This window comes from Poecilia formosa, unplaced genomic scaffold, assembly GCF_000485575.1.
Source record: "Poecilia formosa unplaced genomic scaffold, Poecilia_formosa-5.1.2 Scaffold451, whole genome shotgun sequence".
Lineage (NCBI taxonomy): Eukaryota > Metazoa > Chordata > Actinopteri > Cyprinodontiformes > Poeciliidae > Poecilia > Poecilia formosa.
This window is the reverse complement of record NW_006800390.1, coordinates 132,688-142,338: the sequence shown is the minus strand read 5'-3', so window position 1 is coordinate 142,338 and position 9,651 is coordinate 132,688. Positions and strand designations below refer to the sequence as shown.

Here is a 9,651-nt window from a genome sequence, read left to right as displayed (position 1 = left end):
TATATAGATCCAATGCCAACAAGGTAATTAAATGCCTTGAATTGGACATATGTAACATTTCCAACCATGTATTTCCACTGATATGTAGGAAAATGGTATAGAAAATCTTTATTCATAGGTATTACAGTTTTCATTTATTTCTGTATGTGTCAAACTGTGTCACCTTTCTGACTTCCTGCAAAGGGCAAACAGTTAAAACTGTCAGTGTTTCAAGACAGAGCCAACAAACGTGGTCCTGGCACGTTGCAAAGTGAACAAAAACATATTCTTGGAAGCATATTTCAGCACAGAAAATGAAATTCAGTGGCAGAGGCAGCAAAGCATTAAAACACATTGTGTCAAAAAAATTTATAAAAAATAAAAAAAAAACCAGAGTAACCACTAAAGTAGCAGCAAAGCATAAATCAACAAATTGCTTTTGAAACATTTTGTTGAAAGCTCAGTAAGGCGGAAAATCAGAAAATAAACTTTAACTCTCTGTTATTATTTGCCTGACCCTTACAGTGAAGCATAAAGTCTGTTTTTATAAACTCTGACTTGAGTAAAACCAACTAGATCAATTTCTGTAACATTATTTTCTGAGCAAATACACAGAATATATATATATTTAAATTAAAATTTCTGAGTTTTTTGGGGTACATTTACTTCTTTTTCTATCTACAATCACTCTGATGCAACGTTCTAGGAAAGTGAGAGTTCAATTTGGAAAAGCGCAAAATCAAAAACACATTAAAGTTTGTCGTAATGTGAAAAAAAATGCTGAAGTGGTGTGAACACTCTGCAACTAACTGTGTATCAGTGAATGTAAAAAAAGCATTTTTGGACAGAATAAGCTCCTTGGCCTGGTTCTATACACACCTCCTGTAATTAACATCAGCATAACAAACATGAGGATAATTGCCTTGCTTGCCTCAGGCCTGGTGAGGAGCAACACAATGCCGCAACATTTTGCTGCTTTGTATTTCTGTCAGGCGCAAACAGAGTTAAAGCAGCTTTGGTTGAAGAGTAAAAACCGAACCGCATGTTAGCTTCTTCTATCATAAGACACGGAAATGATGGAAGGATCCCATTGTGTGGCCAGGAAATTAAAAGCTAAAGCACCATTTAGAAGTTCAGTCAGATAGCTGTATGGTATATCTGCACTACATTTTGCTGGATCAAATAAAGAAAATATTAATTTTGCACAAGATTTCTTTCGTTCAGCAGGAGTTTATAGAAAAATACGTATATTCCAGCAGCTGTGCAAAGGTCTTCCAGTCTGGGGAAGAAAGACCCCATGAGAAGGGAAATGTCAGGTTAGTTGAAATGTGGTTCAGAGGAAAAGAGAGGAGGAAAAAAAAAAACACCAGCGAGTGGGAGTAGTGTTAGTGCTGCTGTGGCAGACTGGATGAAATGGCAAAGGAACAAGCGGGGATGTTGGAGTCAAACCTGCAGCTGGAGTCGTTTCCGGCTGTTTGGGGCTCAGAAAGCTGTCTGAACGCAGTCAAGAGGAACCAGGTTTTTCTGTTCATATGACCTTTTGTTAGTCTCAAGTATAAATATATTTTATTTACTGTCTCCGCTTTGAATTGAGAGTTATAACGCTGCTGTAGATACGTTACAAGGAGACATACTGCCCCCTATGGACATAGTTTATACCGTACAACAATGTTTTCATTCACTAAAATACATTTTAGACAGCTTTTACGCACCTCATGGTTACCAAAGATCATAATTAATTGGCTTAGGAACATTTTTGGTACAAGATTACATTTGGGGTAATGTTAATGAGACAAGTGAATCGGGGATTCGAGATGGCGACTTCAAATTATTGAGTTTCTTATCAATGAGCCACTTTTTACCTGGTTAGGTAATGCTATAATTGTTTGAACAGATGAACGTGGCATATACATGCCACTTGAATCCCTCAAATGGATTATTGCGACAAAATTCAAGTGATAAAAATCTTTTTACAGCAAATATATCACATTAGTACTTAATTAAAAGTATACCACGTGGAAATAATATTAATGGAAAAGTCCCAACTTGAAAAAGCGCAGCTGCTTCTTTACAAATGCAATATTAACTGTCTTTAACGATCAATGAGAAGATCTTGCTAAAACTAAGGCGACCCTGCCCCCTGCTGGTCAATGATCAAAACTGTATATTTTCATAGCAATGTACAAATAAAGGAATACATTTATTATTATTATTATTATTATTATTATTATTATTATTATTATACATTAACAATTCCTGTCTGTGTCTGGTGAATATTTGATAAAAAAATGTTTGGTTGTTTATTAAAGTTTTATATCGAAAGAAACTGATTTTATTTCTCAGTATTTTAGTAGACATTCTACCAAATATATTTTACTGTTATTTGAGTGATGTTTTGGACGACTACTTTTTACTTGTATTTGAGTGAAAATATGTCGAAGTAACGCTACTCTTACTTGAGAACATTTTTTGGGTACTCTACCATCCTCTGTTTAAAGAACAGGTGACTCAATATGTTCGTTAACTTTACCATGTCCAGATAAAATGACCAGTTAAATTAACAATGAAGTGTTTACACGTAAAGACATCAAAGAAAATACATTTCCCAGGAAAAATACCAACAACATGCTAATGTCGTCTTGAAAAATAGCCAACGTTACTAGTAATAAGAACACATACCGGTTATGTTGACAGTCGGCTGGTCTGTCTCGGTTTTGTGGCTCATGCTCCTCCATTTGTGTCCAAACAGCAGCATTACTATCCTTGCAATGGCTCCCGGTGTGCCTCCGAATAAAATCCTTGACCGCCATAACTTTTAAGTAGAACGCCACTAAGCTGCCATAGCAACAGCTGAGCTGTCTTCCGGTCGAATGCTGCCATCCTTCTCGCTGTTAGCTTATACTTTGTTCGTTATTTCTTTAAATACAGGGCACTAACTATTTAGCTAGTGGCAAAATCTTTTTATTTGATCAAAAATAAACTAAATATTGAAAATTATTCATGGTGATGAAATGAGTGCTTTAAATTTAAAAGATTAAAATCTGAATCCTAGCGCCACAATAATAACGGAAGTAGCCATTAGCATTAGCCGGGTTACAACATTTTCTTTCCCTTAGTGATTTATTTTATTTTAATTGAATTATATTTTATTGAAAGCTGCCAGATCACTGAAAATGTTGATATATTTTAAGAATTCAGGGTTCAGTGGTCATTTAATTTATTATTTCGCTATTATTTTATTAATGTGGTTTACCAGTTTGGATAATCTGACTTCCCATCATTGAAGAAAAAAACATGCCAAGCATAAATACACCAGACACACACCTGCAGGCCAGAGGCGGTCCTAGACGGGAGGCAACAGGAGGACTTTGAAAATTATATTAAATGTGTTTTGTTAACGTTTAGTGGTAGATTTATTTAACCTTCACAATTTTACTTTAACAATGAATTAAAAATTATAGTACTGCACTGTTAGCTGCTGTATTGATATAGGATCATATTTTCCATTTGCTAGATCAGGATCTGCAATTTGAATCTCTGGAGACACAAGTGGCTCTTTGCCTCACTTAATATATCAAATGATGAAATATTGCTGGTAAGTTTGGTGTAGAACCAGCCTCCAAAGCTCCAAAGACCTTAATGAATATATTTTTAACCAGCTATAAGGGGCTGGCCTTATATCATCAGCAGCTTTATTCAAATGGTAATTTGTAATACAAAATATTATGCTTAGTGATTTTTTTCCAATGGGCAATTTTAAGTGGCAATGCAGTACCTAACTAATTTAGAATATGTTTTGCGATATTTATGAATGGAAATTGTGTACAGTATTAGCTTTATTTATTTGAAGATTACTTTGTAGTGGTTCAGTACAAAATGTTGTATGTGTCCAAAATATTTGGATCAATAATGGGTTCATATGATCCTGGTCCTTAGCCTTGTTAATTACTCTTGTTGCTCTGTTTTGAAGTTTGATTAGTGACTGTTGTGTTGTTTTGTAATTAATTTCCCAAACCTTTCTGGAGTCACTTAAGGTAAAACTAAAGAACACTATAGGAAGTCACACTGTTTCATTGTGATCAGAAAGGTGTTTGGTACTGAAATTATGATAGACCCACTTCGTAAACTGTGAACTGAAATAATAAAACTCTGACTCAATTTCTACTTTTCCATAGATGGACAAACATTTTTGTTTAAAGAAAAAAGGCAAACAGCCACATAACGTTCAGATAAAGATCAGGGTAATGCAATTTCTACATATGATTTTCAAATTAAGTTCATGTTAATGACAAATAGAGGACCAGTCATTCCTACCTTGATAATAAACTGGTTTTAGGTTTGTTAATTGTATAAATTTTATTATTATGTCTAAAAGAATAGGGTCCTCATGGACCGCTCTTACCTACTGTCACCAAGGTGACGTAGGGCCGCCATCTTGGAGTGGTCGCCCATTCCACTCAGCGTTGTACGTTTGAGGCACATTTAAGTGTCATTGCATTTTATTAATTAGAAATTGCTAAATCCTAAACAGAATTTCACGCTTTTTTACTAGAAACCTTATTCAAACAACTATCAAAGCTACAGTTATGAGGAAATTAATCTTTTAAAAGTATTTTTAAATTGGATTAATACATGGGTCAGCATATTTAAATATTAGTGGGTACTACTGATGTTAAGGCTATCGGTCGATGATCATTCAGGCCTGTCACTGTGGAGCGCTTGGAGACAGGGATAGTAGTGGTGGTCTTTAAGCTGGAAAGGACAGGTGCCAGTAACAGTGAGGTGTTGAAGATGTCTCAGACAGTTGATGTGCACAGTCCCTCAGAAACCGCCCTGGGATATTGTCAGGGCCAGCAGCCTTACATGGGTTGATTTCCTGGAGGGATTTCCTTACATCTGCTGTGGTCACACAGAGAGGCGTGTCACCAGGAGGTGGTATTAGTCTGGTGCTGAGGGGGGTGTTAGGATGCTCAAAGCGGGAATAGAGCTTAAGTGCATCTGGCAGTGAGGGGGTTAGGCTAACCCTAACCCTCGGGTCGCTTTTCGGAGTGCTGATGCCTCGTCTGTCCTGAACGCAGCGTCCCTAGCTTTCAGCAGAGCTCTCACCTCAGCATTCAGCCAGGGTTTCTGGTTCGGGTAGCAGTTTTCTATCTTGGTGGTGGTGATATCATCAGCACAATTGGAGATAAAGCCAAGAACAGAGGAGGTGTGTTCCTCCAGGTCCACCTCTCCCTCATAAGGAGCCACCTCTCAGAAGATCTGCCAATCTGTGGGCTGAAAACAGTCCTGGAGCACAAAGGCTGAATCTCTGGGCCACACAGTGACTGTCTTCTTATTTGGTCTAATCCGACTCATTAGCGGACGATATGCTGGCGTCAGCAGGATGGAGATGTGGTCGGAGAGGCCAAGATGCGGGTGAGGAAGATCTCTGTATGCACCGTGAATGTTGGTGTGTACACACAGTCCAGAGTGTAAGATGGATGACATGCCAGTAAAAACTGGGCAGACTGTCTGTCAGCTTCACGTGGGTAAAGTCCCCCAGCTCACATAAAACGCCTCCAGGTGCTTCATCTGCATTGAGCTAACAGTGTCATACAGCTCCTTCAAGTGGTCCACTTGGAGTTGATCTGGAAGGCTCAATTGCATGTTGCTGTTAAGCCAGGTTTACGTTAGGCAAAGAATAGCACAGTCCATCTCTGCTGCCAGCATGCCCAGGTGGGCCCCATATGGGTAAAAGGAGGGCAGACCATATGGGTCCCATATGGGTTTCTCTGCGGGTTCCATGGTGGCCCCACATGGGTTTGCCCATGTAGCTCCGTGATATCTTGGAAGAAGTCGGCAGGATGTCCTTTGAGACTCATTCACTAATTAAAGCAAATGAGGACTTAAAAATTGAAGTTTAAAACCTAGAACAATCAGCATTTGAAAAGGACGAGCTTGTTCGGGAGAAAGATGATGAATTTAAAAAGCTGGATGGAATAAAAATAACTTTAGAGAAGGATAATGCCACACTGGAGAAGATAAACACTGGCATGGAGAAGAAAAATACTGACTATGACAAAGAAATCGCTGCCCTGAAGAAAAAATTCAGGGCTCTGGAGCAGGAGAACATCAACTTGAAGCTGAAAGCAAACACTCTGGAGGACAAAAACACCACCCTGGAGGAAGAAAACTCAGTCTTAGAGCGGGTAAACTTCATTTTGGAGGGGGAAAACAAAGTTTATGCTGAGAAAGTCTCCAACCTGAGGCAGGAAAGGAAATTTCTATATAAGAAAATCACTGTCTTGGAGCAAGAAAACACTGAAGGAGGAAAATCTGTTACATTATGTTGTCAGGCTTAATGTCTATATTCTGATTATTTATAAGTTTTCGCCTGAACACCGCGGTGGTTGATTAACTGATTTAAACAGCTGCTCTACTGATGACCTGGTGGGTTGTTTAGTGCTAACGGAACCAACACACCGAACTGGGCAGCACATGCTGAGGTTATCAAAGTCAATACCACAGCAGGGGTCAGCAACAGTTAAGGTTAGTATAACTGACCCACTGCTCACTTGTTCAATCTTTTCTTTAAATTAAAACGTTTTCCTCACCTGTGAAATCTGAATAGATTATTACCATTATCTATGGTTGGATTAACTGCTAAACATTGCGTCCGTTATTCTGATTCTTTGCGTGATTGTAGTATTTTCCTGACCACCGATATTCCTGACTCAATGGACAGCAATTGCGCATGTGTGGTTTACGATAAATCACGTAATGTCCAGTCCAGTAATATATATCAATGCTGCTGCCTCGCGCTCTGTCCTTCTCTCGCACTTCCCGCTACTTAGCAGTGGGTGTCAGGTTACATTGTGTTGCATTCAATGTTGTCGGAATGTTACGATCACTTATAGTGCAATAAAAACAACCAATATAAAAGGGACAATATTTATTATTACAAAATAAGAGGATGTGTATTTGCAAAAAACAATAGGTAAACAAAAATAAATGAAAAACAATGGAAAAAGAAAATCAAACTAAAAGAACAGCAGGGTGCAGCGACAACTGCAAAAAACAAAAAACACAAATTACCAAACGCCTATTAAATCTTTGCAATAAAACCCATTCAATTCAATCCAGTTAAAAAATATACAAAGCCTACCTGCAGCGTCGACCAACCACATGCCCAGGTAGGAATCGTCAGCTCAAAACATGAAGTGTGGCCCTATATAAAAACATCACACAAACACTGACTGAATATAATCAGATTAAGAGTTTTTCTTTACAACAAAAAAACTGACAAACCTGATCGCAACAGTGGGACTTGTGGGCCAACACAGCTGGTCAAACACAGAGGAGATTGACAATTGCCCACCAGCCTGACAGCTTCCCTTTTATGGGAGCTCAAAATGTGGAGGAAGCGACCCCTGGTGGTTCCACCCGTTACAGGAAAAAAGAGTTTTATGCGCTTAATGTCCGATTTGCCATAACTATTTATTGAATTTATTGTCGCTAGCTGGGGTGGCAACAGGGATGGCAAGGGTCTCGTTTGGGGTGGCAACTGCCACCCCATGCCACCCCAGTAGATCCGCCCCTGCATAGACGGACAAACATTTTTGTTTAAAGAAAAAAGGCAAACAGCCACATAACGTTCAGATAAAAATCAGGGTAATGCAATTTCTACATATGATTTTCAAATTAAGTTCAGGTGAATGACACATAGAGAACCAGTCATTAATCTGAACTTCTACCTTGATAATAAACTGGTTTTAGGTTTATTAATTGTATGAATTTAATAAAATGTTCTTCAAAATGAAATAGGGTTAGTTCTGAGAGGATTTTATTTTAATTTCCGAGGCAGCAGGCCCCACTGGGACTGTGTCACTCCACAGCTGCTTGTCTCTCATTAATGTTAGCAGATGTTGGCAAGTATGATGTTGTCTGATTCTGTTTCACATATTTACAGCTCTGGAAAAAATGATCAATTCTCTTATTTTACTGTTTATAGGTACATGTTGAAGTAAAATGAACGTTATTGAACTACTGACATGTCTCTGAAATTCCAAGCATATATTTAGTATTTATTTTGAGATAATGAGAAATGGTCAAATTAACAAAAGAGATGCAGTGCTTTCAGACCTCAAATAATGCAAAAAAAAGGAAGAAGTTTATATTCATTTAGAAACATCTAAACTAAGGTTTTAACTCAGGAAGAGTTCAGAAATCAGTATTTGGTGGAATAACCGGGAGGTTTTCGATGGGGTTCAGTGCAGTGGTCTCTTCATTTTTTCCAGAGTTGTATGTAGTTGTTAACAGTTTTAGTTGGACAAAACTATTTAATTTCATATGCAAATGTATGTGAATAAGCAGTGAGATTTAGAAAAATGCACCAATGAATATCTTCTTTTATGTCTTAGCCCTGCAGGGGGCTAAGCACCCCTAAAGGTCAGATCCTAGAATCGCCCCTGGTTAGAAGATTAAAGTCAGACTTAATATAAATCTGTACTAACAGTTTTTTAATCCACATATGAATGTACCGTCCTCCTGTGCTGGGATAATTTAAACATCCCATTTCACTGTTAAGCTATTATTATTCTCCAGAAGGTGGCAATATGAAGGACACAGTGAGAGCTTTTTCATTGCTGACTCCTGAGCTACAGCCTTTAAACAGTTGATGCCTGGGGCCACTTCTCTTATTGATGGCTTTCACAGTTTAATATTTCACTCCACTCTTAAACCGTCTGTCTTCTCTATACAGAATACAGACGTCGCTGTTCTCAAAGAGTGTCCCTTTGCCTTGGCGCAGCAGCAGAGATGCAGCTTCTCAGGTCAAGGCACAGCTGTCCGCTTCTATCTAAAGGAAAAGGGAATGTCTTTAAACCAGCCACGCTTCTAAAGGCCAGCATGAAGCATTTCATGCTGTTGCAAGAATTCAGTTTGAGGAAAATTACAATTTCACTCATGAATATCATCCCTGGAGAGTTTATTCTCTCATTACTTGGTAAACAGGCTTTCAAAATACCTAGAAGAGGACGGCCGAATTCAGAACGTCCAAAATAGTCGTCAACAAACATGTTTTTGGTGTCACAGTTGGGGTTTTCATCTTTTATGTGGGTATAGATTTTCCTCAGCAGCTCTGGAAAGCAGAAGATGCAGGGGATGATTGATTAAAAGATCAATAATGGTGAAGACAATACAACAAAAACAATAAAAAAATACAATTGAAGTAAAAAAAAAAGGAAAGAAATACAGTGCAGTTACTATTTTTCCAGTTTTGTTTACTTTAAATTCTCATACTTGTTGCTTTAGTCAAACTGACTTTTGAGGACGGTTTGAGCTGATATATGGTAAATAACCATATATCAGCTCAATATGCAAAATACATACATTTTTGGTCAAAAATCTATCTGCAAGAGCAAAGAGTGGAATATTTCTGATGCCAATCACAGCAAAATATTAACAGTTTAAATTCTGGAAACAGTTCCCTGCACTCTTACAACTAAACATAGCAATCAAAATTGTTAGAGAAAATAGAAAATGAAGTATGATTATCTTGTGTTTAAAATACCAAGTGTCTCAATGAGATTTACCCATATAAGTAAATGTATTTAAATACAAATATATCCAATGGCTTTAACATTTGCACCAAACACTTTGACCTCTCTGATATTAAAAAGACACAAACACAAG

At 37.9% G+C, this 9,651-nt stretch overlaps 1 long non-coding RNA gene across 1 annotated transcript in view; it reads right to left on the bottom strand.

The window, feature by feature from the left end:
- Nucleotides 1-2,809, bottom strand: part of LOC107833778 (uncharacterized) — an 18,252-nt gene extending 15,443 nt beyond the window's left edge. The window contains exon 1 of the long non-coding RNA XR_001659541.1: nucleotides 2,659-2,809. This is a non-coding gene — a long non-coding RNA (uncharacterized LOC107833778). The remainder of the gene's footprint in view (nucleotides 1-2,658) is intronic.
- Nucleotides 2,810-9,651: the final 6,842 nt, after the last annotated feature.